The 27,668-nt window shown below is 34.7% G+C and overlaps 2 pseudogenes; one reads left to right on the forward strand and one right to left on the reverse strand.

Moving 5' to 3' along the window:
• Window positions 1-5,676, forward strand: part of LOC121208156 (UTP--glucose-1-phosphate uridylyltransferase 3, chloroplastic-like) — a 19,955-nt pseudogene extending 14,279 nt beyond the window's left edge.
• Window positions 5,677-5,758: 82 nt separating this feature from the next.
• LOC121207901 (U-box domain-containing protein 1-like) lies at window positions 5,759-7,734 on the reverse strand (annotated as a pseudogene).
• Window positions 7,735-27,668: the final 19,934 nt, after the last annotated feature.

The following is a 27,668-nucleotide window of genomic DNA, read 5'->3' on the forward strand; positions in this document are numbered from 1 at the left end:
ATGGATTGAAGCAATCTCCGAGGCAGTGGTACAAGCGATTTGATCAGTTCATGAAAGGCAAAGGTACACAAGAAGTAAATTTGATCATTGCGTGTATTTTCAGAAGCTACAAGAAGGAACTTTCATATACTTGCTCTTATATGTTGATGATATGCTAATAGCATCTAAGAGCAAAGTTGAGATTGAAAGATTGAAGACTCAACTCAATCTCGAGTTTGAGATGAAAGATCTAGGATAAGCTAAAAAGATTCTCGGCATGGAAATATGTAGAGATAGAGCTCATGGCAGAGTTAGCTTGTCTCAGAAGCAGTATTTGAAGAAAGTACTACAGCAGTTTGGTATGAACGAGCAGACCAAACCTGTAAGTACCCCGTTGGCTTCTCATTTCAAGCTTTCTGCACAACTATCTCCTTCGACGAATACGGAACAAGAATACATGTTGCAAGTTCCGTATTCTAATGCAGTGGGTAGCTTGATGTATGCAATGGTGTGTACAAGACCCGACATTTCACAGGCAGTTAGTATAGTGAGCAGGTATATGCATAATCCTGGAAAAGGACATTGGCAAGCTGTGAAATGGATTCTACGGTATATTCAGAAGACCGTGGATGTTGGATTACTGTTCAAGCAGGATAATACACTTGGTAAAGGTGTTATTGGGTACGTTGATTCTGGACTATGCCGGTGATTTGGACAAGCGAAGATCAACCACCGGTTATGTGTTTACACTTGCTGGAGGACCAATAAGTTGGAAGTCTACACTACAGTCTACAGTTGCATTGTCAACCACAGAAGCCGAGTACATGGCTGTCACAGAGGCTGTAAAGGAGGCTGTTTGGTTACAAGGTATGGCTAAAACCTTGGGGTTGGTTCAGGAGCATATTAACGTGTATTGTGATAGTCAAAGTGCTATTCATTTAGCAAAGAATCAAGTCTAGATTAAGATTATCCTAATCAAATCTCAAAGGTTGGGAGGGATTATTAGAATAGTTTGACCCATACCCCATACCTCTGTGCATACCTCTTCCCATACCTATCCCATACTTGAAAGGTCAAAGTTATGGCACCAAATTTTTTTATTTGGGCATGGAAATAGCAATTTTTTGGTCCCTAAGTGAATAGTGACTTTGCAAGTGCCCTTGATCTCAACTATAAATGGCCACCATTGCTCATTCTCATCATCCCACATTGCCATTCTCTACTTAAGGCAATTGTTTCTCTCTCCCTATTTGTAAAGTTTCACTTGTATTTTTGGAGTGAAATATATTTGTAGTGCCGAGGACGTAGGCAGATTTGCCGAACCTCGTTAAAATTCTGGTGTTCTTTACTATTTATTGTTCATATTTTGTGAATTTGATTGTAGTGATTTATTGTGCTATTAAATTACGATAGAGGGATATTCTGGCTAGGAAAGACTTGGTACTTAAGTGAATCCTCGTGATCCACCTCTCTTTCCTGGGAATTGAACTTAGGTGTGATTTTTTAGTACAATAATTTTACTCTTTCACACGCTTCCGCGCACAATTTGAGCACCTTCGAAAGGTTTGAACTTTATACGAACATTTATATTTAAACATTTTAGTGTTCACTTAATTTTATATTATGAAGCTCTTGAAAATTCATTATTTGAGCACCTTCGAAAAGGTTTGACCTTTATACGAGCATTTATATTTTAAACATTTTAGCATTCACTTAATTTGTATTATGAGGCGCTTGTAAAACCTTTATTTGAACACCTTCGAAAAGGTTTGACCTTTATACAAGTATTTATATTTTAAACATTTAACATTTATAATTTTGTATTATGAGGCGCTTGTAAACCTTTATTTGAGCACCTTCGATTTGGCCTTCACATGAGCATTTAGGGAAGGTTAAAATATGCCATAAATCTTATACTCTTTGTAAGTTTAGAATTTAGTTCTTTTACTTTTATTTCTAGGAATTAAGTCTTACTTTTTAGATTTCAAATTCAGGTCCAATTATTAACATTGTTACATTTTTAGAAATAAAAGTACATGGACTAAATTCCAAATTTGTGAAGAGTATAGGGACCTATGGCATATTTTAACCTACAGGTAAAATGATAAGGATATGTCCACAAAGTTTGCTTGAATAATAAGATATGATCTGTTTTAGGGTTTGCCAGATTTAGGTGAAATATATCCATTGGGAGGTTCAGCGGATAGGCTTGGTTGGTTGATTCTGAACTGGTGAATGTCTTCCAGCTGCAATGCTTCTTATTGTGCAGAACATTGTTAGAAGGTCTTGTAAAGATCTTCAGGTATATACAAATGTTTGGTAAATGTATAATAGAAGCCCCTGTACTAGGGTCATATTGAATTGTGCTCCCTCTACTAAAGAAATAGAAAAATTAATTTCTTGTTCGAAGAGCATATTGGTCATTTTTAAGCACTGTTAAAAATTGGTGTGGCTGATGGAATAATCAGACTGATACGTGGTATGCCAGTTTTTAATAGTAGAAATGAATGAAATTTTTAATAGATCACTTTGCTTTTTGATTTAATGTGCAGTGACTAATTTGACTATTTTTGAGTAGGGGGAGCACAATTCAATCTGACTAATTTTACCACAAATGTTTTATGTCTTTTTTCGTGCCAGACTTGTGTCGTTTTTTAACGTTTTTATTGCATGAATGCAAGGCTAGAGAGTTCCTTTACTTCAAGCTATATGGCAAACAATGCATCACTCCTGTTGCGATCATGACGAGTTCAGCTAAGAACAACCATGAACATATCACTTCGCTTTGTGAAAAACTCAGATGGTTCGGAAGAGGCCGGTCAAGTTTTCGACTCTTTGAACAGGTTGGAGTTCTCTACTGTCTGTTTCTATCTTGTTATCAGTGCTCGTTATTAATTTGTACATATAAATTTTGTTAGCCTTTAGTCCCTGCCGTAAGTGCCGAAGACGGACAATGGCTGGTTAGGAAACCATTTGTGCCTGTATGTAAGCCTGGTGGTCATGGAGTAATATGGAAACTTGCGTATGATAAAGGTGTTTTCAATGGCTTTATGATCATGGAAGGAAAGGTGCTACCGTTCGGCAAGTCAGGTTAGGCATATGTATTATATATCAGAACTTATTTGCATGATACGATATGTACCTGTCGCTTAATTCGAGAATTTGCAGTAATGTCGTTGCTGCTACTGATGTGACCCTCTTGGCATTGGCGGGGATCGGATTACATCATGGAAAGGTATGTCTGTTATAGATATCCCGACTTCATTGGGATTGAGTTCGTTTGCTGAATCCATATTTGTAACAGAAACTCGGGTTCGCGTCCTGCAAGAGGAACATGGGTGCTACGGAAGGAATCAATGTTCTATCGAGAAGAACCTCGATGGGGAGTGGGCATACGGTTTGTCATGCATTGAATACACTGAGTTTGATAAATTTGGAATCACAAGTAGACATCCTTCCCTAATAGGTACACCAAGTTCGATACATTCAGTTTTAATTCATCCCTTCCGTATTTCCATGCTGTATCAAGTAACAAACTCGGAAATTTCTCTTCATTGTATCAAGTTTGCAGGCAGATTCCCTGCTAATACGAACATTCTTTATGTGGATCTACCTTCGGTTGAGTTAGTTGCATCGAGTAGAAGTGAAAGAAGTTTACCCGGCATGGTTTTAAATACGAAAAAGTCGATTGTATACACGGATTATTTTGGAAACCGGCACAGGTACTTGGCTTGTATTCTTTCGAAGGGATAGCTCTTTCTTTGGTAACATTTTAACCACCTTTTTTTGCAGTGTTCCCGGTGGCAGGCTTGAGTGCACTATGCAAAACATCGCAGATAATTTCTTAATACATATCCATCTAGGTGTTTCAAGGGTGTGGAAGGTATCGTATTAGCTGAGTTCGACCGTGACTTCTTCCATTGATATCATGTTATCATTCGGTTTAACATTGCTGCTACATGTGTCTACAGATAATTTGGATACCTTTATTGTTTATAACGAACGAAGAAGGGTCACATCATCCGCTAAGAAGAAAGAAAACCTTCGGACACATCACTTCACCAGGTAGTTTTCCGACTATTCTTCTTTCGCACCCTTGTTTTATATCGAATGAAACTATTTCAGATACTAAATTGTCTTTCCGGAAAAAACCGGTTCTATATGCAGACTCCTGATGGTTCACTGTTGGATATCATGCGGAATGCATATGATCTTCTTTCACGGTGCGATATTGATCTTCCCAAGGTATTTCCTATAAGAACTATTAAGATTTTCCAGAACCAAGCTTTAACTACAAATATCCAATTTGGGTTTATTCAGCTTATCGTGTTCTTTCATATTACCTAGGTTCAAAGTAACGATAAATACGTTGACTCTGGACCACCGTTTCTCATCTTTCTACATCCTGCACTCGGACCAGTTTGGGAGGTCACCAGGCAGAAAGTAAGTATATTCTGGCTTTTGCAACTCGATATTTTCCTTTGGTGTAATAACAACATTTTCTTCTGTTCCTCAGTTTAGCGGAGGTTCCATCTCTAAGGGCTCGGAGTTACAAGTCGAAGTAGCAGAGTTCTTATGGAGAAACGTTCAGGTCGTAAATATCTCAATGAATGGTTTTACTAATGCTTATATCATTATCTTTTACACTGACATGGGTTTTTCTTTTCCTCCAGCTCGATGGGAGCATGATTATTGTAGCTGAAAACATTATTGGCTCGATTAGGATCGATGACAAAGGTGAACCAATATTACAACACGGACACAGGTTTCGTATTGCATGCTTTCGTGCATCTTCAAAGATTGTACCAATTGATTCTCGGGTTCAAGATTGAGTTCATCTTTTATGCAGGTGCGGAAGATGTAAGTTATGTAACGTAACGGTCCTTAATGACGGAATTGACTGGACTTCCGGAGACAACGTTTATTGGAAGCATGACGTTTGCCGTTCCGAGGCACTTAAGGTCATATTACACGGAAATGCCGAGTTTGAGGCCTACAATGTTATCATACAGGTTAAATATGATAACCATCAAACAATTTAAACTCGTGTCTCGGCACCTTATTTTAATCAGTGTTGTCCATTCATACTCAAGCCGGTTTTCTGAGTCACACTCTGTTCACATTTCGGTTTTTTCCTCTCATGCAGGGAAATCATGTATTTGAAGTCCCGGATGGCTATAAAATGAAGATTACTTCTGGAGATTCAGGTTTGCATAATTTGATGCATCAGCTTTTATTTTTAGCATTTGTGGATTTCGGAAACTCGATTTTCCGTTATGCTTATAGAACGATCTTGATTTCAACACGGGTTTTCTTGTGAACTCATCTACGTCATTCACTTCAATTGCAGGTTTAGTCGTTCAGATGGACTTGATTCCGCAGAATCTGATGGATAACGGAAGTTGGTTCTGGAAATACGATACCAACGGCAGCCACATTTTGCTGGAATTGGTAGAGTTGTAAAAAAGATCATCGCCCGATGATTAACTCTTTGGTTTACGCGAATCACGGTTCGCTAACACTGAGCTTCAACCACTTTAGTTCTGATCGGTTGAACATAAGTTTAACCTGTCCTATACTAGTAAATATTCGAGTTTACCGGTATTAGCTTGATGTGCATACATTCATTTTTTTCTTATCGGAAAAATGTAAACGAACAATTTATAAGTTCTATCAATGAAATTTGTATTCATATAATCATTACAATTCGTGTTTCGGGAATGAAACTTATCGTGCAAGTAAAATCAAGAATCGACAAATTTACACTCGACAAAGTACGTTACAATCCGACAGGATTATGAGATTGTGAGCAGCATCGGTTGAGTAATCTAAGCAACGCTTCGGCTTTTCTTCTAGCTTTAGGTGAACCATCAGTAGCCAAGCTTTGAAGCGAAGGAATGCTTCTCGGGTTTATCAAAAGCCGTCTTGCAACTTCCTCTCCACCGTCTTTGCACAATCCGAGCAAAAGCATTATCGAGTTTTCCTTCCCTTTGGCCGACCCGAATCTCAAAAGATCGATAAGAAGAGGCACCAAAGGTCTACTCTTTTTAATAGCTTCGAGCCCTTGTGGGCAACTTAAAAGCAAGGCCAAAACACCCAATGCATCATCTGTAATACCTGCTTTATCATCCATCAACAGTTCAATAAGCAACGGAACAGCCCCGGCAGCCACGGTTTTCGGTTTGTTAGCATTGTAAAGCGCAAGGTTGCATAATGCCATTGCAGCGTCCCGTTTTCCGGTCGTTGTTCCTTCTCTAAGGAGCCCAACGAGGGCTGGGATTGCTTGAGAATGAGCTCCGATAGCTACCTTGAAGTCATCTATCATCGACAAGCTAAAATCGCAGCTGCTGCATTTTCTCGTGCCTCCATCGTTTTTCCTGATTCGAGAACATCAACTATATTCTTGATAGCTCCGGCCGCCATGATCAAGACTTTATTGTTGTCAAAAATCGAAAGATTAAGCAATGCAGTAACAGCGTTTTCCTGGGTTTTTGGATCATTAGAGCTCAGCAGCGTAACAAGAAACGGTATAGCTCCCGCCTCAGCAATTATCCTACGGTTATCCATCCCAGTTTTCGCAAGCAACCGTAACTCGTAAGCTGCTTGTCTTTGAATATCAACGGAACCCATCGCCAATTTCCCTACCACAAACTCTGCAGTTCTTTTAACAGAATCAATCGCCACTTTGGTAGCGGAAATATGATCGACGACTTTCTCGCACATCTTTTTCTCCGACTCTGCATTTGAAGAGCATTCCGTTAACGGAATATTATTCTCTTGACACCACTGATGCAACAAGCTTTTTAACGCATAGTTTGGTATCAAAGCCATATGAATTAACCTTTGTCCGCTCTTAGGACACGTATAATGTCCTGTATTAATCCATTGAGCTATCGAACTCCGATCATATGTATGCCCCGACGCCACAATCACCGGATCTTTCATCAAATCGAGCGATATCGGACACCGAAACTCATCCGGAACATTAAACGACACTGACGTGTTCTTACTCACTGAACCCGAAACCTGTCTAACATCATTTTCTTCACTTTCTTCATTAAAAACCATAGATTTAGCATAAGAAACAAGTGATATCAAATTGTTTATATTTGAAACCACAATTAAACCTCCAGTACCTGCTTGTTTATGAACTTCATCTTCCAGCTTTGACATTTCTTCTTCATAATCCAATACTGTCTTCAATCCAACACTGTTAAAAACATGTTTCACCGTCTCAACATCAAACATGGTTTTTTCGGAAGCCATTAATGTAAGAAGAACATCTCTTGTTTGAATCTCTTGAGGATCTACATATAATTCAACTCTTTTAGCTTGTCTATGAAGAAGCTCAATTTGTTCTTTAATATCAACTGTAACAGTAAGTAAACTCAATGGCAAAATATCTAATGCTCTTGCAATTTCTTTAACAAAGACATGAAATTGATTAGACAATCTCTCTGTCTGAATAAGTCCCCATAATGAACTACCGTTTTTACACCCTTCCATCGTCGATTTAACTCGTCGTATCACCGAGAAAAGCTCGCTGAGACATAACACTGATGACGGTGGCAACATCGGGTTGTTTGATTCTTGAATTTCTTCGAACAATGATGTAAGAACTTTGATTCTTCGTAACATTGTTGAAACGTTACGTACTTGTATCGACGGAAGCTTTTCGATTGAACTCACTTCATTCGATAAATGAATCAATGATTCTAACAAAGAATTTGATTGCAAAAAAATAGAAGAACCCATTTTTTTTCCTTGTTCTTCAATTTAGTTCATGTGGACAAAGGTTTTATTACTAAGCTTTTGAATTAAATAAATGTTGGTTTGACATTTAAGACAAAATTTTTAAACAACTTGTCTGAAATTTTGACTCCTTCTATTTGTACATTTAATGTTAGAAGATCAAGTATGACTTGCTAGGCTGCTTCCACTTGGAGGGTTTATATTCTTTGCTATTTTTTTTATATATTCGGAAATTTGCCCATTTCTCTTTGTTAGTTAGCTTTTTTGAAAATAATTATCTTGGGTTACTTGCACTAAACGTCCCTGAATTACAGCTAAATCTTAAATTGATTTTTGAACTTCGAAACATTTCGATTCAATCTTAAAATTAAAGTATCATTTTAATCAAGTCATCTGTACATATAATCGTTTGCTTTAACGATAAAAATGTCAAGTTGGATTTGAAGTGTTCCCTATTTTACTAATATAAAGGGATGTCAAAAAAACTCGAACCTGACCCGATTTGATAAGGTCTATTTTTTTTTTGTGAATTGGAGTTTAGCTGCAGAATAATTTCTTAAATTATTCGGGTTGGGTTTAGGAAAAACCTGTTGTTGTAGGCCAATTTTAGCCCATTTACATCAAAACCCAATTTAGCCTTACCTAACCCACCAAAATTAAACCCAAAACCCAAAATCTTAACTACCCAAAGCCCAATTTATATCAAAATCCCAATGGCCCAAACCCTAAGCCCAAATCAAAATAAAAAACCTAGCCCACAACTTAAACTTTTCTCAACTAGCCACACCTTTTCCACCACCAACTCCACTAGCCACACCTTTCCACCACCAACTCCACTAGCCACTCCTTTTCCACCACCAACTCCACTAGCCACACCTTCTCCACCACCAAATCCACTAGCCACACTTGCTCCATTACCTACTCCACTAACCACACTTGCTCCACCACCACTTGTACCTACAAATGAAGACATAAACAATAAAAAAAATATTTTGTAAATGGCTATATAAGCCTTCTCATATTTTGTATATGGGGGGGATTTTTTTTTTAGAGTTTTTGGGAGAGAAAGTTATTGTAAAGGATTTTTGGAGAGGTTTCTTTTTAAAGTAATCAAGGAGAAGAGTTATTGTGAAGGCTAGTTTTTGGAAAAGCTAGTTTTTTTTTAAGATTAATCAAAGATCAAAGCAAAAGAGGTTTCTTTGTCTATTCTCATTTTAAGTTCTTTGTTTACTTATTGTTTTCCTTTCAATCTTATTTTGTTTCTTTTATACGAAAGTAAAATAAAAAATAAAAGGAGAAAGCTTACCCATTTTTATCGAAAAAGTTTTTTTAAGGTCCGGCGACCGGATGATGGCCGACCTTGTGGCCAAAAATCATCCACCCTCTCCCTCTCTCTCCTTTTTTTGTTATTATTATCTTTCTTAATATTATATTATATATTCTTTTAATATATTAGGTATATTTTAAATTCTATATTACGTATATATATTATACTATTTTATGTATATATCTTTAATATTATATTATTTATATATATTTTTTACATGTTATCTTATGTATATATCTTAACTATATTATGTATGTATTTTTAACACTATATTATGTACATATTTTTAATATTATCACGTATTTATTTTTTTATATATGTACATATTAATGTAGTATTATTAATAGTATTGATTTTTAAACATCATTATTATTTCTAATATATATATTATGTACATTTTTTTATTTATTTCTATTTTATTTTTTATTTGTCAATATTAATTATTATTATTCTAATATTTTGATATTTTAATATTTTATATTTTATATATTTTATTATTCACATCATTATTCGCATTTTTTTGACAATAATATTCTTGGATTTTTTTTACTATCATTTTAAAAACTTTTTACATTTTAATTTTAAGAATAAGGCAATGTACCGATTTTAACATTAAGTCATCGATTTCATCGCTATGTTGGGTGAAATTAATCGGCTCGTGTTAAAAACGGGACGTCCTTCTAAAAAACAAAAAAACTTGCAACTTCTCATTTCCTTCAATCGGATCACACTTAAATGTCAAATTGAATTCGTATTTTTGAAAATCAAGACAACATGTGTTTAATAAGATACCAATTTTGGGCGTCGCGAGGGTGCTAATACCTTCCTCGCGCGTAACCGACTCCCGAACCCTAAATTTTCTCTGGATTCTAATGTAGACCTAAACTTAACCTTTTATTTGTTTTAATAAGAGATCTAATAGGTGTCCGATCACACCTAGGAAAAAGGATCGGTGGCGACTCCCTGTTTATTTCAAAAATCAAACGTCAAATTTCAAACTTTTTTCAATAAATCGCCACAATTAGCGACCAAGCTAAGCTAAAATTTTTACGTCGCTACAGCTGGCGACTCCACTGGGGACCCTTTTTGAGAGTCGAGTCGAATTAAACTCGCGTTGTCAAAATTTTCAAAGTTCCTTGTTCAAATTAACATTTAGTCGTGATCCTCAAATTTTTGTTTTCAAAAAATCATGCATTTGCATCGTGTTGTATATATTCTAACTTATTTTATCCAGTTGTTTTTCAGCTTTAAATTTTTGTGATTTTAGTTTTGGTTTAGTTTTTTAAATAAAACATAAAGGTTTGTGAGTTTCTCCCCACACACCGTGCACGAGCATCTTTGCATAACATGAGCTCTCTACCCGGGCCTCGTCCGTTTAAGTGAAAGTAAACGCTACGCCTTCGCGAGTTAACTCGTCCCTCCGCACAGGCTAGTGAATACTTTCGGGTTACATATGACTTATGCTTTCGTGAGTTAACTTGTCCCTCCGCATAGGCATAAGTAAATGTAATCCCTCGAATTGATCTCATAAGCCTATGATGGGCCATGACTGAGACTTCGTACTAGTCTTAGTAGACGATAGTACGAACAATTTGAGTACCTATCTAGAACCAAAACCGCATATAGTGAACCGTACGAGCCCCCTAACTAGAGCCATGCCGAACCTCCGCTTGTTCCATAGTCACCAAAATAAGTACACGGAAAAAACGCCTCTTACGTTTTGCACTTTCACTTTGTATGCAAGGGGATTGGGTTGGTTTAATAAACTAGATCGGGTAGCGTATTTTGATAATTTTTCATTGATTTTTTTGCCTATATTTGACTACAAACCAGGGTTGTTCGTCTTTGCTTTATTTCATCATGTATTATAGGCATCTTGTTAGGAATATGTTGATTAGAGAATGGTTGCCAAAACGGGTTTCTAATGGAGGAGTCAATTATGCGAGTGACCGAAGCATTGTGTAATAGACTCTTTTGATGAATGAAATGCCTAAATAGGGGCTATCTTGAAATCAACACCCATTTCTTGCATATATTTCATGATTGACGTTCATTTATGCACTCATTCATTCATTGCATATATCTATCCCATGATCATTCGCTAAGGTTAGAATCATATAATTCGCAGTCACAACACTTCAAATCTGGAATCACGCCATTCGTATAGAACGGGTCGACAAGCTAGAACAATTGAGGCTGAGTTCAATGAAAGAATCAAAAGAATGGAAAGAGTCCAAAGGGAATTACAAGAACAACTGGCTAAGTCACAGCAAGAGACAAGAGACTTAATGGTGAGATCTCGAGGGGAATCGTTCGAGCAAAGGGATCAAATGGCTAAAAAGATGGAGATGATAACTGCTTTGGTCAAAGGAAAAGGAGCCCGAGTAAGGAAAGGTTTGGGAAGGTATCTGCAAGGAATAGTCAGGGCTCTAAAGCCAGTGCACCACAAGGCCCGATACGGTTTGGGGTTCCAGCTAGACATGCAACAAAGAAGAAAACAATTACAGAAAGATCGAGAAAGGCGGATTGTAAGATCCTTAGGCCGAGAATTAGAATGGGAGCCTATAACGTACCCTCTTTTGTTAAAAACATTTACATTTGCAGGAATGATATACCCCGGGCAAGATAATCTAAGAAGCACGCTGGTATTAATTGAAAGGGGTCTTTAGAATATCAGTATAAATGTCATTGACAAAGGAAATGATGCAATTAAAAATGTTTCAATGATACGCCCTTATCCCCCTGGATTCGTTTTGAACAATTGGACTGCTGTGGATCTCCTTGAAGTTTCTAAGTCTTCTCCAGAGTAATACTTAAAGTTAACGCTCTTCTTTTTGTGTATCCCTAAGTAATAGTAGGGATTTTTTTGCTAGAGCTTATGATTTGCTCTTTATCATTTAAGTGAACATTAATGAGATGCATTTTGTCATGGTCTTTTCATTCTCATTAACTTCATAATTTTTCCCTCTTTTCTCAGCCAATCATTGCATATATCTCACATCATGCCATAATATTATGCTTGTTGGTCCCAATACTTTGATGCTCCTCTATAGTTTCCTTTTCCATTCAAATTTCAGGTGCTCAGATATCAATGGCATGAACAAACCCGTTACGAGTCCTGAAATCGATTTTGAGAAGGCTGTTTGTTTAGGAGAATTCGAAGCCGAAGAAAATGCTGAAGACTATGTCTCGTCTCCTGACTTGCTAAGAATGGTGGAACAAGAGGATAAACAGATTTTGCCTCATCAAGAATCTGTTGAAACAATAAACTTGGGAACTGAAGAAAAGAAGCAAGAAGTGAAAATTGGGACCTCTATTTCAGAGGACACCAGGCATAATTTGATTGCTTTACTCCGCGAGTACAAAGATGTATTTGCATGGTCATATCAAGACATGCCAAGATTGGATGAAGATGTAGCAGTCCATAGACTCCCACTGAAACCAGAATGCAAACCCATTTAGCAAAAGCTAAAACGGATGAGACCTGAGATGCTGTTAAAGATAAAAGAAGAGGTTAAAAAGTAATTTGATGCGGGTTTCTTACAAGCTTCCAAATATCCAGAATGGGTGGCTAACATAGTCCCGGTACCAAAGAAAGATGGAAAAGTACGAATGTGCGTGGATTACCATGACCTGAATCGAGCAAGCCCAAAAGATAATTTTCCCTTGCCACATATTGACACGTTGGTGGACAACACAGCAAAATATTCATTGTTTTCTTTCATGGATGGATTCTCGGGGTATAATCAGATCAAGATGGCCCCTGAGGATATGGAGAAAACTACCTTCATAACAATGTGGGGAACGTTCTGCTACAAGGTGATGCCATTCGGGTTAAAGAATGCTGGGGCAACATATCAGAGGGCTATGGTGACATTATTCCATGACATGATGCATAAGGAAATAGAGGTCTACGTCGATGATATGATTGCTAAATCTCGAGGAGAAGAAGAACATATAATGAACCTCAAGAAGTTGTTCGAAAGGCTGAGAAAGTTTCAGCTAAAGCTTAATCCAGCCAAATGTACATTCGGGGCTACCTCGGGAAAATTGCTAGGCTTCATTGTCAGTGAAAGAGGTATCGAAGTTGATCTAGATAAAATAAAAGCCATCCAAGAATTACCTCCCCGCGCACACAAAAGGAAGTCAGGGGATTTTTAGGGAGGTTGCATTACATTGCTCGATTCATTGCTCAAGTTACCAACCAATGCGACCAAATTTTTTGATTCCTTCGAAAACATAACCCGGGAGAATAGAACGAAGAGTGCCAAGTGGCCTTCGATAAGATAAAACGGTATCTGTCTAATCCTCCTGTGCTAGTACCATCGACCCCTGGAAAACCCTTAATTTTGTACCTGACCGTGTTTGAAAACTCAATGGGTTGCGTACTGGGGCAACATGATGAGTCAGGGAGAAAAGAAAAGGCGATCTACTACCTCAGCAAAAAGTTCACTGAATATGAGGCAAAATATTCGTCCGTTGAGAAATATTGTTGCGCTCTGGTTTGGGTAGCTCGGAGACTCAGACAATATATGTTGTATCACACGACATGGCTAATTTCAAAGCTGGACCCAATAAAATACATTATGGAATCGCCGGCACTATCAGGAAGAATGGCACGATGGCAGCTCCTCCTTTCGGAATATGACATTGCCTATGTAAGTCAGAAGTCAATAAAAGGGAGCGCAATAGCTGACTTCTTAGCAACTCGAACGACAGAGGAATATGAGCCTTTAAGATTCGATTTCCCAGACGAAGACTTAATGTGCATCACAAAAATAGAATCCGAGTCATCAAAAGAGAAGTCATGGAAGATGTGCTTTGATGGTGCGTCAAATGCTTTAGGGCATGGAATTGGAGCAATCCTGGTATCACCAGACGGGAATCATTATCCGTTCACTGCAAGACTGAACTTCTTCTATACCAATAATATCGTAGAATATGAGGCCTGTATCATGGGGCTCCGTGCAGCTATCGAACGAAACATCGAGATCTTGGAGGTGTACGGGGACTCAACCCTAATGATTTACCAAATCCGTGGAGAATGGGAAGTGAGGGACTCAAAATTGATTAAGTACAGCGATTTAGTGGCTGGATTGATCAAGGAATTCAAAGAAATAACTTTTCATTACTTCCCACGAGAAGAGAACCAACTGGCTGATGCCCTAGCCACTTTGGCTTCAATGTTCAAAGCAAGTAGAGAAGCAGAAATAATGCCCCTCAAAATGAGCATATACGAGGTCCCTGCACACTGTTGTGGTATTGAGAAAGAAGTAGACGGACGGCCTTGGTTCCATGATATCTTAGAATATATCAAGAATCAAAGGTATCCCGAACAAGCGAATGAGAACGATAAAAGAACAATTAGAAGAATGACAGCGGGATTTGTTCTTGATGGGGATATCCTGTATAAAAGAGGATAGGATCAGATGCTTTTGAGATGTGTGGATGATGTTGAAGCCAGAAAAATACTTGAAGAGGTCCATGAGGGAGTTTGCGGAACGCATGCCAATGGTTTCAATATGGCCAGAAAGATCATGAGACTCGGTTATTATTGGCTGACAATGGAAAGTGACTGAATCAATTTTGCCAGAAAATGCCACAAATGTCAAATCTACGGCGATAAAATTCATGTAGCCCCTCACCCCTTCATGTCATGACTTCTCCGTGGCCTTTTTCTATGTGGGGCATTGATGTCATAGGGCCAATTTCTCCAAAAGCTTCAAATGGACATCGATTCATTTTTGTGGTTATCGATTACTTCACAAAATGGATTGAAGCGGCTTCGTTTGCCAATGTGACGAAGACTACAGTGTGCAAGTTTTTGAAAAAGGAAATCATTTGCCGATATGGTTTGCCTGAAAGAATCATCTCAGATAATGCCACGAATCTGAACAATAAGATGATGAAAGAAGTGTGCGAGCAGTTCCAAATAAAGCATCATAATTCCTCGCCCTATCGCCCAAAGATGAACGGGGCTATTGAAGCAGCTAACAAGAACATTAAGAGGATCATTGGGAAAATGACTGAGACATATAAAGATTGGCACGAGAAACTTCCATTTTCTTTGTTTGCATATCGCACATCTGTGCGAACATCTACGGGAGCAACTCCTTTCTCTCTAGTCTATGGAATGGAAGCTGTGCTACCTATCGAGGTTGAGATCCCCTCTCTGCGAGTATTGATGGAATCAAAGTTAGAAGAAGCAGAATGGGTTCGAGTTCGATATGATCAGTTGAACCTCATTGAAGAAAAACGTCTAAGGGCAATTTGTCATGGGCAAATGTACCAAAAGAGAATGATCGCAGCCCATGACAAGAAGGTACGACCAAGAGAGTTCCATGAAGGAGAACTCGTTCTGAGAAAGATTCTCCCAATACAAAAAGACCTGCGAGGAAAATGGGCACCAAATTGGGAAGGACCATACGTTGTAAAAAAGGCATTCTCAGGAGGAGCTTTAATCCTTACCGAGATGGATGGGAAGGAGTTACCGAATCCGGTGAATTCAGATGCGGTGAAGAAATATTATGTTTAAGATGAAAACCCGAAAAGGGGCATCTAAAAAAAAGAAAAAAAAATAGATCAGGGCGAAAACCCGAAAAGGGCGTCTTGATTAGTACAAAAAGATTAGGATGAAAACCCGAGAGGGCGTCCTAATGAAACAAACCTGGCGGTCGAACGATAGGTCAAGTAGTGAGACTACAGTATTTGAAGCACTTCTGAAAGCTCGAAATTTTCTACGCAAGAAGCCATGCTCGAAAAGATTATTGATTGAGGAACGTGGAAGAGTTCATGTGTTGAATATCTAGAGCATTTGTATCCGTTGAATACGACCTTTTCTTTCTTTTTTGACATTTTTAATCTCATTGGTTAACTTTCTTTGTTTGCCACATTTGAAATAAAGGAATATGAGATGTCCTTTTTGTCCCTACCTGACCATTTTCATGCATCTCATTATGTGTTTATTTAATGATAAATAGTGAAATGACATACTCTAAACAAAAGAAATGTCAAGCATTACCCGGATAAGAATTCGATAAGTGCAAGATCTTCAAAGCAAGAACAAAGTTTAACCAAGGGCAAAAGGGTGATATCTGAGAAACGTCGATTACTCGTAAAGCTCGAAGACAGGTATGAGGCCTGAAGAGAAGGTCGAGAATCAAAGCAATGAACGCAAATCCTCAACAATCATGGCGAAAATGACATACGACCAATATGCTTAAGGAGCACTGCATAATCATGTAGGCATAAAGGCATTTAAGACAAACATGTGCATATCATGATGACATCATGCATGGCATATACAGGTACTCCAACAGAGCAAGAAATCTTGAATGAGAGTCGCACTGAATCAAAGGAAAAGATACCCGAGTTCTACCAAAGGACTGGTTTTGGTATTTTGATGTTTAATATTCATGCTTTCCAAGGAAAATCAACTCATATTGCGAGAGATGAGTTGAGCCTCAAGACACGTTGAGGTATTTTTAATTTTTTTAAAAAATAAACTCATATTGCAAGAAGTGAGTTGAGCCTCGGGGCACGCCGAGGTATTTTTAGTTTATGTTTTAAATTGACTCATATTGCGAGAGGTGAGTTAAGCCTTTTAATTTTTGTTTTTCAAAATCAACTCATATTGCTAGAGGTAAGTTGAGCCTCAGGACACGCTGAGGTAATTTCAATTTCTGTTGTTAAAAAAAATCAACTCATATTGCGAGAAATGAGTTGAGCCTCAGGACACGCTGAGGTAATTTCAATTTCTGTTTTCAAAATTCAACTTATATTGCGAGAAATGAGTTGAGCCTCAAGACACGTTGAGGTATTTTCAATTTCTGTTTTTAAAAAAAAATGACTCATATTGCGAGAGGTGAGTTAAGCCTTTTAATTTTTGTTTTTCAAAATCAACTCATATTGCTAGAGGTGAGTTGAGCCTCAGGACACGCTGAGGTAATTTCAATTTCTGTTGTTAAAAAAAATCAACTCATATTGCGAGAAATGAGTTGAGCCTCAGGACACGCTGAGGTAATTTCAATTTCTGTTTTCAAAATTCAACTTATATTGCGAGAAATGAGTTGAGCCTCAAGACACGTTGAGGTATTTTCAATTTCTGTTTTCAAAAAAAAAAATTTCAACTTATATTGCGAGAAATGAGTTGAGCCTTAAGACACGTTGAGGTATTTTCAATTTCTGTTTTCAAAAAAAAATCAACTTATATTGCGAGAGGTGAGTTGAGCCTCGGTTCACATGCTGAGGTATTTTCAATTTCTGTTTTTAAAAAAAATCAACTCATATTGCGAGAGGTGAGTTGAGCTTCAGATTACACACTGTGGTATTTTTTTCAATTCATATTGCGAGAGGTGAATTGAGCCTCAGGACACGCTGAGCTATTTTCAATTTCTGCTTTTCAAAAAAATCAACTCATATTGCGAGAGGTGAGTTGAGCCTCGGGTCACACGCTGAGGCGTTTTCAATTTCTGCTTTTCAAAAATCAACTCATATTGCGAGATGTGAGTTGAGCCTTGGGTTTACATGTCGAGGTATTTTCAAAATCTACTTTTGCGAGAGGTGAGTTGAGCCTTGGCTCACGTGCTGAGCTATTTTCAATTTCTGTTTTTAATGTCTAGTTTTACAGAGTCAATTCATATTGCGAGAAATGAGTTGAGCTCAGGATCACATGCCGAGTAAAGAATCAATATTAGAGCTGATTGAAGACACCAGATTTTGTCTCCCTGAAGTTGTAGTGGAGTTGATTGAGGATATCAGATCTTGCCTTTCTAAAGTGGCAGAAGAGAAGACCCAAAACCTTATCTCACTGAAGCGATAGAAGAGCATATTGAATTACATTGGAACAGATTGAAGCTATAAGGCATATCTCCGAATTTGCAGTGGATTGAACCAAAGCTACAAGATGCGATGGACTGGAAAGAGACTACCTGGATGAGAAGAGCACCAAAGAAGTCCATACTTAGCAAGACCGGGCAAAATTGGCCTTTCTTTATATCTTTGCTCTATTCTCGTTACACGATAATAAGCAAAGAGGGGCAGCTGTTGTAGGCCAATTTTAGCCCATTTACATCAAAACCCAATTTAGCCTTACCTAACCCACCAAAATTAAACCCAAAACCCAAAATCTTAACTACCCAAAACCCAATTTACATCAAAACCCCAATGGTCCAAACCCTAAGCCCAAATCAAAATAAAAAACCTAGCCCACAACTTAAACTTTTCTCAACTAGCCACACCTTTTCCACCACCAACTCCACTAGCCACTTCTTTTCCACCACCAATGTAACACCCCTTACCCGATACCGTCTCCGGAATCGAGTACGAGATGTCATCCAATTTAACTTACCGATTCGGAGCATAAAAATTTGCTTTTAAAATTAAATTCACTGTTCATAACAACACTGTCCACCTGCGCAACTGTCACTAATTTAATTATAACTTGAGTTACGAAACTCAAAATTTAAATCCGTAAATTTTCTGTGAAACTAGACTCATATTCCTACTTACCATAAAATTTTCAGAATTTTTGACTTAGCACATTAGTACAGTTTATTCATTAAAGTATCCCCTGTTTCAAAGCTCGACAGATCTGACCTCTTGGCGCTAAAAATCAAATATCTAATTGTACAGAATTCATATAAGGTTACCATTAATTTATTTTGAAAATAGACTCACTAAGGAATCTGAAAATATAAATTATGACCTATAATTATTTCTGTACAATTTATAATGATTTTCTAAAGTTAGAACAGGGGACTTCAAAAACCATTCTGACCCTGTCTCACTAAAATTTAAATATCTCAAAATATAAAATTCCTTTGCCTACACCATTTCTTTCATGTAAAAATAGACTTGATAAGCTTTAATTCTATATATCATTCACCCTCTAATTCCATTTATACTATTTATGGTGATTTTTCACATTCACGTCACTGCTGCTGTCAAAGAAACTGCTTCTTTGAATTAGTTACCATTTAAACATACATAACTCCAAAACATATTCTTTAATAACTACTTCAATAGCTAACATTAGCCATATCATTTGGACATGCTCAAAATGATTAAGACTCTATACATGCCATAGTTTAAACATTTTGAAAAGCACATAATACCGAGATGGTTATGATAGTGTGATACGAGCTCCGACGGTCCACTATTCGATCAAGTTCAAATCACTATAAAACAAAGGAAAGAAAGAGATGTGTAAGCTATAGATAGCTTAGTAAGTTACATGTAAACAATAATTACTCAATTAATAATTAACACTTTTAACATATAACTAATCAAAACATTTCTTAGCAATTTCAATCACTTACACATACACAATCTTACCAATTCACTTGCATATACATTTTCACACTTAACATTTCATATTCACTTTAATTCATTATTAATCCCGTTGAACACTTGGAATATACACGGATACGTAGAGATTTAGCACATAAGTGCCACACTGATATGTAGCCGAAGCTACCACTGATATGTAGCCGAAGCTACCACTGGATGTAGCCAAAGCTACCACTGAAATGTAGCCGAAGCTACCACTGATCAATAACACTGGAAATGTCCACGGGTCTGCTCACACAAGCTGTCAGGTGTCTGCAACACATGCTAGATCACCCAGCACCCGGGACTCACTGTAACACTGTAACACTGGTCTCTAGTGACATGTCACTTGTATCCAATTCTATTCCTAAGTTCAACCGGGAATTTACACTTAACACTTTATTTTCAACACTTTATCACTTGAATAATTCATGAACAACTTTCATGTTCAACCGCCGGGAATTTACACTTAACACTTTATTTTCAACACTTTATCACTTGAATAATTCATGAACAACTTTCCTTCCACATTCAATATTAATTCACATATCAAATATAATTCACAATTTATACAAATATAACTATTATTTACATATAACCTACCTCGGATGCAAAACGACTATTTTTGTAATTTAGTCGATAACTTTCTCTTTTCCCCGATCACTTGCACTATTTCTTCTTTCTTGATCTATATTAACACAATTTAATACATTTTATCAATATTCCATTCAAATACAATTCATACACAACATTTTGACACATTTACATTTTTCCCCATAACTTTTCAAAAATTCCACTTTTGTCCCTAAGCTCGTAAAAATAAAATTCTCTAAATTCTTAAATTTCAAACTTCACTAAATCATATTTCATGCTCATAACGGGCCTCAATTTCACAAAATCACAACTTTATGCACACTTTACCATCTTTCACAATTTAGCCCTTTTTCAACATTTTTCATTGAAATTCATCTAGTAAAACTTGTAATTAACACTTCAAACATTCATTATCTAACATCACTAATCAATTTACAATTATATCATGAATGGGTCAATTTTTAAACTTTAATTTCATTTAAATTAAATAGTAGAAACATGAAATTCAAGCTTCAATAAGCATAAAAATACGAAAATAATTAAAAACGGGGCAAGAAATCACTTACAATTGAGCTTAGGAAAATCAAAACCCTTAACTATGGTAACCTGAAACTTTCGGCAGCAAGCTTCTGATTTTTTTGAAGAAGATGGACACTTATTTTCTCTTTATTTTGTCTTTTACCCAATTTGGACAAAAATGCCCTTGACCCATTACTTAGATATTTTTCTAGAAATACCCTTTTGTGTCCATAACACTAATTTATGGTCTAATTGCCACATAAACACTTCCAATTTCATGCAATAATTCAATTAAGTCATTTAATCACTAATTAGACACACTTTGCATTTTTCTCAATTTAGTCCTAAAAATTCAATTAAGCACTAAAGCATTAAAATTTCCTATCCATATTTTCACACAATATTTCAATCAATCAGTAACTAATAAAAATTTATAAAATTAAACTATTTCACTTCGGATTTGTGGTTAGGAAATCACTATTCCGATTAGGCCCTATTTCGGGCTATCACAACCAACTCCACTAGCCACACCTTCTCCACCACCAAATCCACTAGCCACACTTGCTCCACCACCACTTGTACCTACAAATGAAGACATAAACAATAAAAAAAATATTTTGTAAATGGCTATATAAGTCTTCTCATATTTTGTATATGGGGGGGGATTTTTTTTTTAGAGTTTTTGGGAGAGAAAGTTATTGTAAAGGATTTTTGGAGAGGTTTCTTTTTAAAGTAATCAAGGAGAAGAGTTATTGTGAAGGCTAGTTTTTGGAAAAGCTAGTTTTTTTTAAGATTAATCAAAGATCAAAGCAAAAGAGGTTTCTTTGTCTATTCTCATTTTAAGTTCTTTGTTTACTTATTGTTTTCCTTTCAATCTTATTTTGTTTCTTTTATACGAAAGTAAAATAAAAAAATAAAAGGAGAAAGCTTACCCATTTTTATCGAAAAAGTTTTTTTGAGGTCCGGCTGCCGTGTACGGTGGCGCCGGCGGCGGTCCGGCGACCGGACGATGGCCGACCTTGTGGCCAAAAATCATCCACCCTCTCCCTCTCTCTCCTTTTTTTGTTATTATTATATTTCTTAATATTATATTATATATATTCTTTTAATATATTAGGTATATTTTAAATTCTATATTACATATATATATTATACTATTTTATGTATATATCTTTAATATTATATTATTTATATATATATATTTACATGTTATCTTATGTATATATCTTAACTATATTATGTATGTATTTTTAACACTATATTATGTACATATTTTTAATATTATCACATATTTATTTTTTTTATATATGTACATATTGATGTAGTATTATTAATAGTATTGATTTTTAAACATCATTATTATTTCTAATATATATTATGTACATTTTTTATTTATTTCTATTTTATTTTTTATTTGTCAATATTAATTATTATTATTCTAATATTTTGATATTTTAATATTTTATATTTTATATATTTTATTATTCACATCATTATTCGCATTTTTTTTGACAATAATATTCTTGGATTTTTTCTACTATCATTTTAAAAACTTTTTACATTTTAATTTTAAGAATAAGGCAATGTACCGATTTTAACATTAAGTCATCGATTTCATCACTATGTTGGGTGAAATTAATCGGCTCGTGTTAAAAACGGGACGTCCTTCTAAAAAACAAAAAAACTTGCAACTTCTCATTTCCTTCAATCGGATCACACTTAAATGTCAAATTGAATTCGTATTTTTGAAAATCAAGACAACATGTGTTTAATAAGATACCAATTTTGGGCGTCGCGAGGGTGCTAATACCTTCCTCGCGCGTAACCGACTCCCGAACCCTAAATTTTCTCTGGATTCTAATGTAGACCTAAACTTAGCCTTTTATTTGTTTTAATAAGAGATCTAATAGGTGTCCGATCACACCTAGGAAAAAGGATCGGTGGCGACTCCCTGTTTATTTCAAAAATCAAACGTCAAATTTCAAACTTTTTTCAATAAATCGCCACAATTAGCGACCAAGCCAAGCTAAAATTTTTACGTCGCTACACCCGTCCAACCTTATCTCAAGATAATTATCAAAATATCCTTTTATATATAATGTTTGTTTAAAATATATGATAATAAAATTTATATTACACTCTGATTTAGCATAATTATACTTAGAAAAAAATTAATAGTATCATTAAAATGGTTAGTTAATAATTATTAGTTTATTTGATAAAAGATAATTGTGGCATATTGAGTTGGGTCGAAGTCGGGTATAACTTTAATTTTTTGAATTGGGTTTCGAGCATGTAAATTAATATTTGATTTCAGATCAGGTCGTGATTGGCTTATGTCAGGGGATAGATATATATATATATAAGGTTGTAGTCAAGGCGGCAAAAATTCATTTAGCCCTAACTCGTTGCCATCTATAAATTAGTTTGTTGGATCCCATATCATAGACGACGAATTCATAAATTGTTTTTAGAGGAGACCAAAATTGAATTACAAATTTTTGTGGTGTCAGATATATATTATATCATGTATTAATTTATGATTTTATCATATTTGAAGGGACTAAATAGTATATTTTTCATTTTGATGGGGAAGCATAATTTTCCCTTATATTTATTAATTATAATTTGATCATTTATAGGGATATAATTAGAATTTTCTAATTTTTGGGACCATAGAGTTCGACGGATTACTAAATGTCAATATTTTAATCAATATAATTAACTCTGGTAATTATTTAAATTATCCGATTATATTATAAAAATATATGTAGAGATCAAAGTATGCCAAATTAAATTATGGGGACTAAATCCTGAATTTGAGCATAGTTGAAGAATCAAAACTATAATTTCTCTTTTTTACAACTACTATTGAGCTTTTCAACTTGACTTTTGCCCACTAGTAGTAGCCATAAATTGCATATAAATCGACATAGATTACTCCAATCAAGATTCGATTCTTACGAGAGTACCCCAAAAATATAAGTCTACATATAATATATACACAAAAAAAATTTGTTTCCATTGGTTTTTCTAGCACCATTCAATCGGATTTGTATTAATTCATGAGTAAATATGTTTGATATCTTTCTCTAGATTAATACTTCGATCGATTCTCAATTCAACCAATTGATCAGATCCAATTCAAACAACCACACTATAGAAGGGGTGAATTTAAAAGAAGCAAGCGAGGGTAAAGTTGCTATTTAAGTCTCCTATAAAATGGTTAAATTAAAAATTAATTTATAATAAAATTATACTTTGACCCTTAAAAATAAAAAAAATTATATTTAATCCTTTCAAAACTGACGAAATAATAAATTAATACATTCTTACTCAATTTTATTATTCAATTCTGAATCTATTAAAAATTCTGAATTCATCTAAAGCATTCATAGAGTTGAAAAAAAAAAAACCAAACAAATCTAAAATGTCAGATAATTTCACAAAGGCAATCCATTGTTTCTTAAAAGTTGAATTGAATTTTCATTACATGAAAGTCATATGTCATGATTTGAATATTATATGATTAGCAGTCTAATAAGAATAAAAAAAACATTAAAAAATACATAAAAAACAAAAGCCCCAACTTTGGTTTCTTAATTTGGACTAAGTCTTCAACTAATTTTGGAAGATTCCATTTGGCTTTTTGTTTTGTCAAAATCAGACCAGACAATTAATTTAATTATGTCTTAGATCACTGTTTGTTTTTAGTATAAATGTAAAAGATTTAGTGTAAGATATAGGCCAGCTTAGAGTATGTCAAGACAAATTTTCATAAGTATTTCAGAACATTAAGAAAAAAAAAAGGAAAATGACATAATCTTATCAATACTAAATTTTGAGTTTAATTAAAAATTTCAAAAATTTGGGACGAAGGCAGAAAATGTTAAGAAAATTAAAATTGAATTATAAATGTTTGAGATTAAAAAATAATTTTATTATTTATGGGGATTAAGACTCTACTTATCTCTTTCCATTTGTTGTTATGCATTGACGTGTATATGTTTTAAAGATGCTCCACTTTACATAATATTTAACGTTTAAATTAACGATTATGCTAACAGGATAACTTAATTGATACAATAACATTATTTTGAAGATTGAACCCCTCCTACATACATACATAAGTTTTAAATATTAAAAATAATTAAAAGATATCAAATTTCAAAATATTAATAAATTATATGAAGAGTCCCAATTTCTTTTCTCTTTTTTAAAAGTAGTGTGAGAAAATGATATGACTATACATGAAGAATAAAACTCCAATTTTGACTATTTTCTATTGCTTTGAAATGAAAGCCTAGATTTTGATGAGGGCAATAGGTTTTTACTTTGTTGACATATTTTGCCTAACATGGGGTGGTCCATCCTATTTTATTTTGATTGAACAATTTTTTTAGATTTTTGAGGGAGTGTAAATTGTAATTTTATTATGGATTAATATGTAATTTTATTATTTTTAAAGGGGCTGAATTGAAATGTTTTATTTTTAGGAAAACCAAGGCCCTGCCACCCCTTCCTAGGTGTTGTCTCTAGTGGGCAATATATTTAAAAGACATGGATCAAATTGTAAACATTTAGATACCCACAAAGTATAGATAATTTAAATATGGCGGGTTAAAAAAAAAGGAGTATCAATAAATTTATGGGGACTATTCCTTTTTTTTATAATTATCAAATTTAAATTGTCCATGTTAAGTATATATTTGTTTGTAATTTGATCCACGTATGTTAAATATATTGCTCTTGTATTCCAATTGGCATCTAACGTTTGAGATAATGGCTAGGTTAAAAGAAAGACATAATTGATACAATATTGATCATTTGAAGATTCAAATAGAATGTTTTGAAGCTTGGATACTAATTTAAAACCTAAGTCATAGTTCAAGCAATGTTGTTGGAACCACATTGGATCGTCTAGTCAGATTGGTTGAATCAAGAATTGACCGGTATTTGAAGATTCAAATAAAATGTTTTGAAGCTTGACTACTAATTTAAAACCTAAGTCATAGTTCGAGCAATGTTGTTGGAACCATATTCGACCGTCTAGTCAAATTGGTTGGATCGGGAATTGATTGGTATACCAATCTGGACAAAAAGGTTGAATCAATTTTTGAGTGAATCGTTTGAGACTGATAGAATCTAACTTTATAATTTTTTATAATTATTTATTTATTGGTAGACTGATGTATCGAACTTATTGAAACAGAAATTAGTGGTCTTACATATTTTACCATCAGTTTAGTTTTTAAAGCATTAAATTAAAAAAAGAAAAAGAAAATATCAATCCAAAGTGGATCTTCTCACAATTATTGGGCCGGCCCATTTCTCGTTTCCCTTGTTTGAAACACAAGCCTTTTTCGCGTGTCAATCATCGCCCGCTTGATATCCGAGCCTATACCTATCTAATGGTTTGTGTGTAGACTTTTTTAAAGGTCAAGCTATCCGCCCAAGTTCGAAGACTTAATTGAAATTTGAACAAATGGGCTTGGGTTTAGCCAATTACAAAATAAAAATAAAAATATCATGGACAGGTTTAAATGGGTTTGGGTTTATCTATTTACAGATACGAATAAATTTAGATAAAATTTTAGACTCATATTTTAAATTAAATTAAAATTAAATAAATATAAAATAAATTAATATCATACTCAACCCGACCTAATCCAACCATTAACATGGTACCCATTAAAATTGGGTTTTGAGAAAAGGACAGGCATTAAGACAAAAGTGGGCTAATTGGAAGCATTATCATAACTCTGTCCCCTTTTGTTTTTCTCCTTTCCCTATCGCACAAATTTTTTGAAATGACATTTTTCTAACTCATTCCTTCAAACATTGATTGCTAAAAAAACCCTACTTTATTTATTTAAAATTAAAAATTCCCAAATTTTATCCAAATAAATTTATATTTTCTTCTATTTTAAGTTGATTTGATTATTTCTTTTCCTCAAGTGTAAAATTGTGTTGATAACATTTTCAATAATCAAATTTGGTGGATTGAGTAAATTTAAGTAATGTCTTTTTTAATTGTATATAATTAAATAAGAATCTAGTCTTTGTATTCTTTGTATATTTAAAATTTAATCCTTTTACCGTATTCTTTGTATATTTAAAATTTAATCCTCCTACTTTTATTTCAAGAGATTTAGTTTTTATATTTTTGAATTTAAAAAATGTAAATCAAATTATTTAGCACTATTAAAATTCTTCTAATAAATTTAGATTCATTATAATGTTATTTTTTTGTTACATGACAACTATACGAGTATCTTTTTTAAAAATTTCAAAATCTTATACTAATGAATTTAAGTGAAGAATTTTAATGGTGTTAACAGTTGTCTTGAAATTTAAAATTTAAAAAGTATAGAGACTAAATTCCTAAAATAAAAGTAAAAGAACTAAATTCTAAATGTACTAAAAATGCATAGCCTTGTAGCAAATTTTAACCTAAATTAAAAATGTATTAAATTTATTAAATTTGAATTTGCTTTCCAAATAAATATATATTAACTAAGGATTGGTAAAAAAATCTAGCAATTATTTTCTTATGTAAACTAAAGAATAAAAAAGAAAGAGGGTGTGTAGCTTTGTTACATGCAAACCACATGGAATGTGACGTGTTCCCCCTCTCTTTGTTTCTAGATAATTTACACAACGTTATGCATGGTGATGTATAAGAGGATGCTGGACGGTAGGGTCGAGTGTATAAGGTGAGCTTACTTACTCGAGTTAGTGATCCAATTATCCCTTGTCCTTGTATGGTTCTTACTTTTTGATTATTCTTTTAATGAATGCATCTTTTCCTAAAGAAAAAGGTGTTACATCCCAAAAGTCAAGTTAGTAGAAATGGGGTTAGTGAACCAAGAGTGGTTACATCCTTTTTTTGAATAAATGTTGTAAAAATCATAATATGTAAATTGATTTGGTTTAGTAGTTAAATATTTTTGTCAAGTGTTTGAGGTCCTATGTTCATGTTCCTTCCCTTAATTTTTTTTTTGTTCCTTCATTTGGTTGTTTATATGTGGGTAATATTTTATTATTGTTAGTTTATTAATAATAATAAGTTTGCTAGTTTAGTGGTAAGGCTTTAGTTTACCTTTGTGCCCCTAGTTCAAATCTTTTCGTTGCCAAAATTAAATTAGTTTTTGTTCTCGTTCTGTTG

This window comes from Gossypium hirsutum, chromosome A10 (genome assembly GCF_007990345.1).
Source record: "Gossypium hirsutum isolate 1008001.06 chromosome A10, Gossypium_hirsutum_v2.1, whole genome shotgun sequence".
NCBI lineage: Eukaryota > Viridiplantae > Streptophyta > Magnoliopsida > Malvales > Malvaceae > Gossypium > Gossypium hirsutum.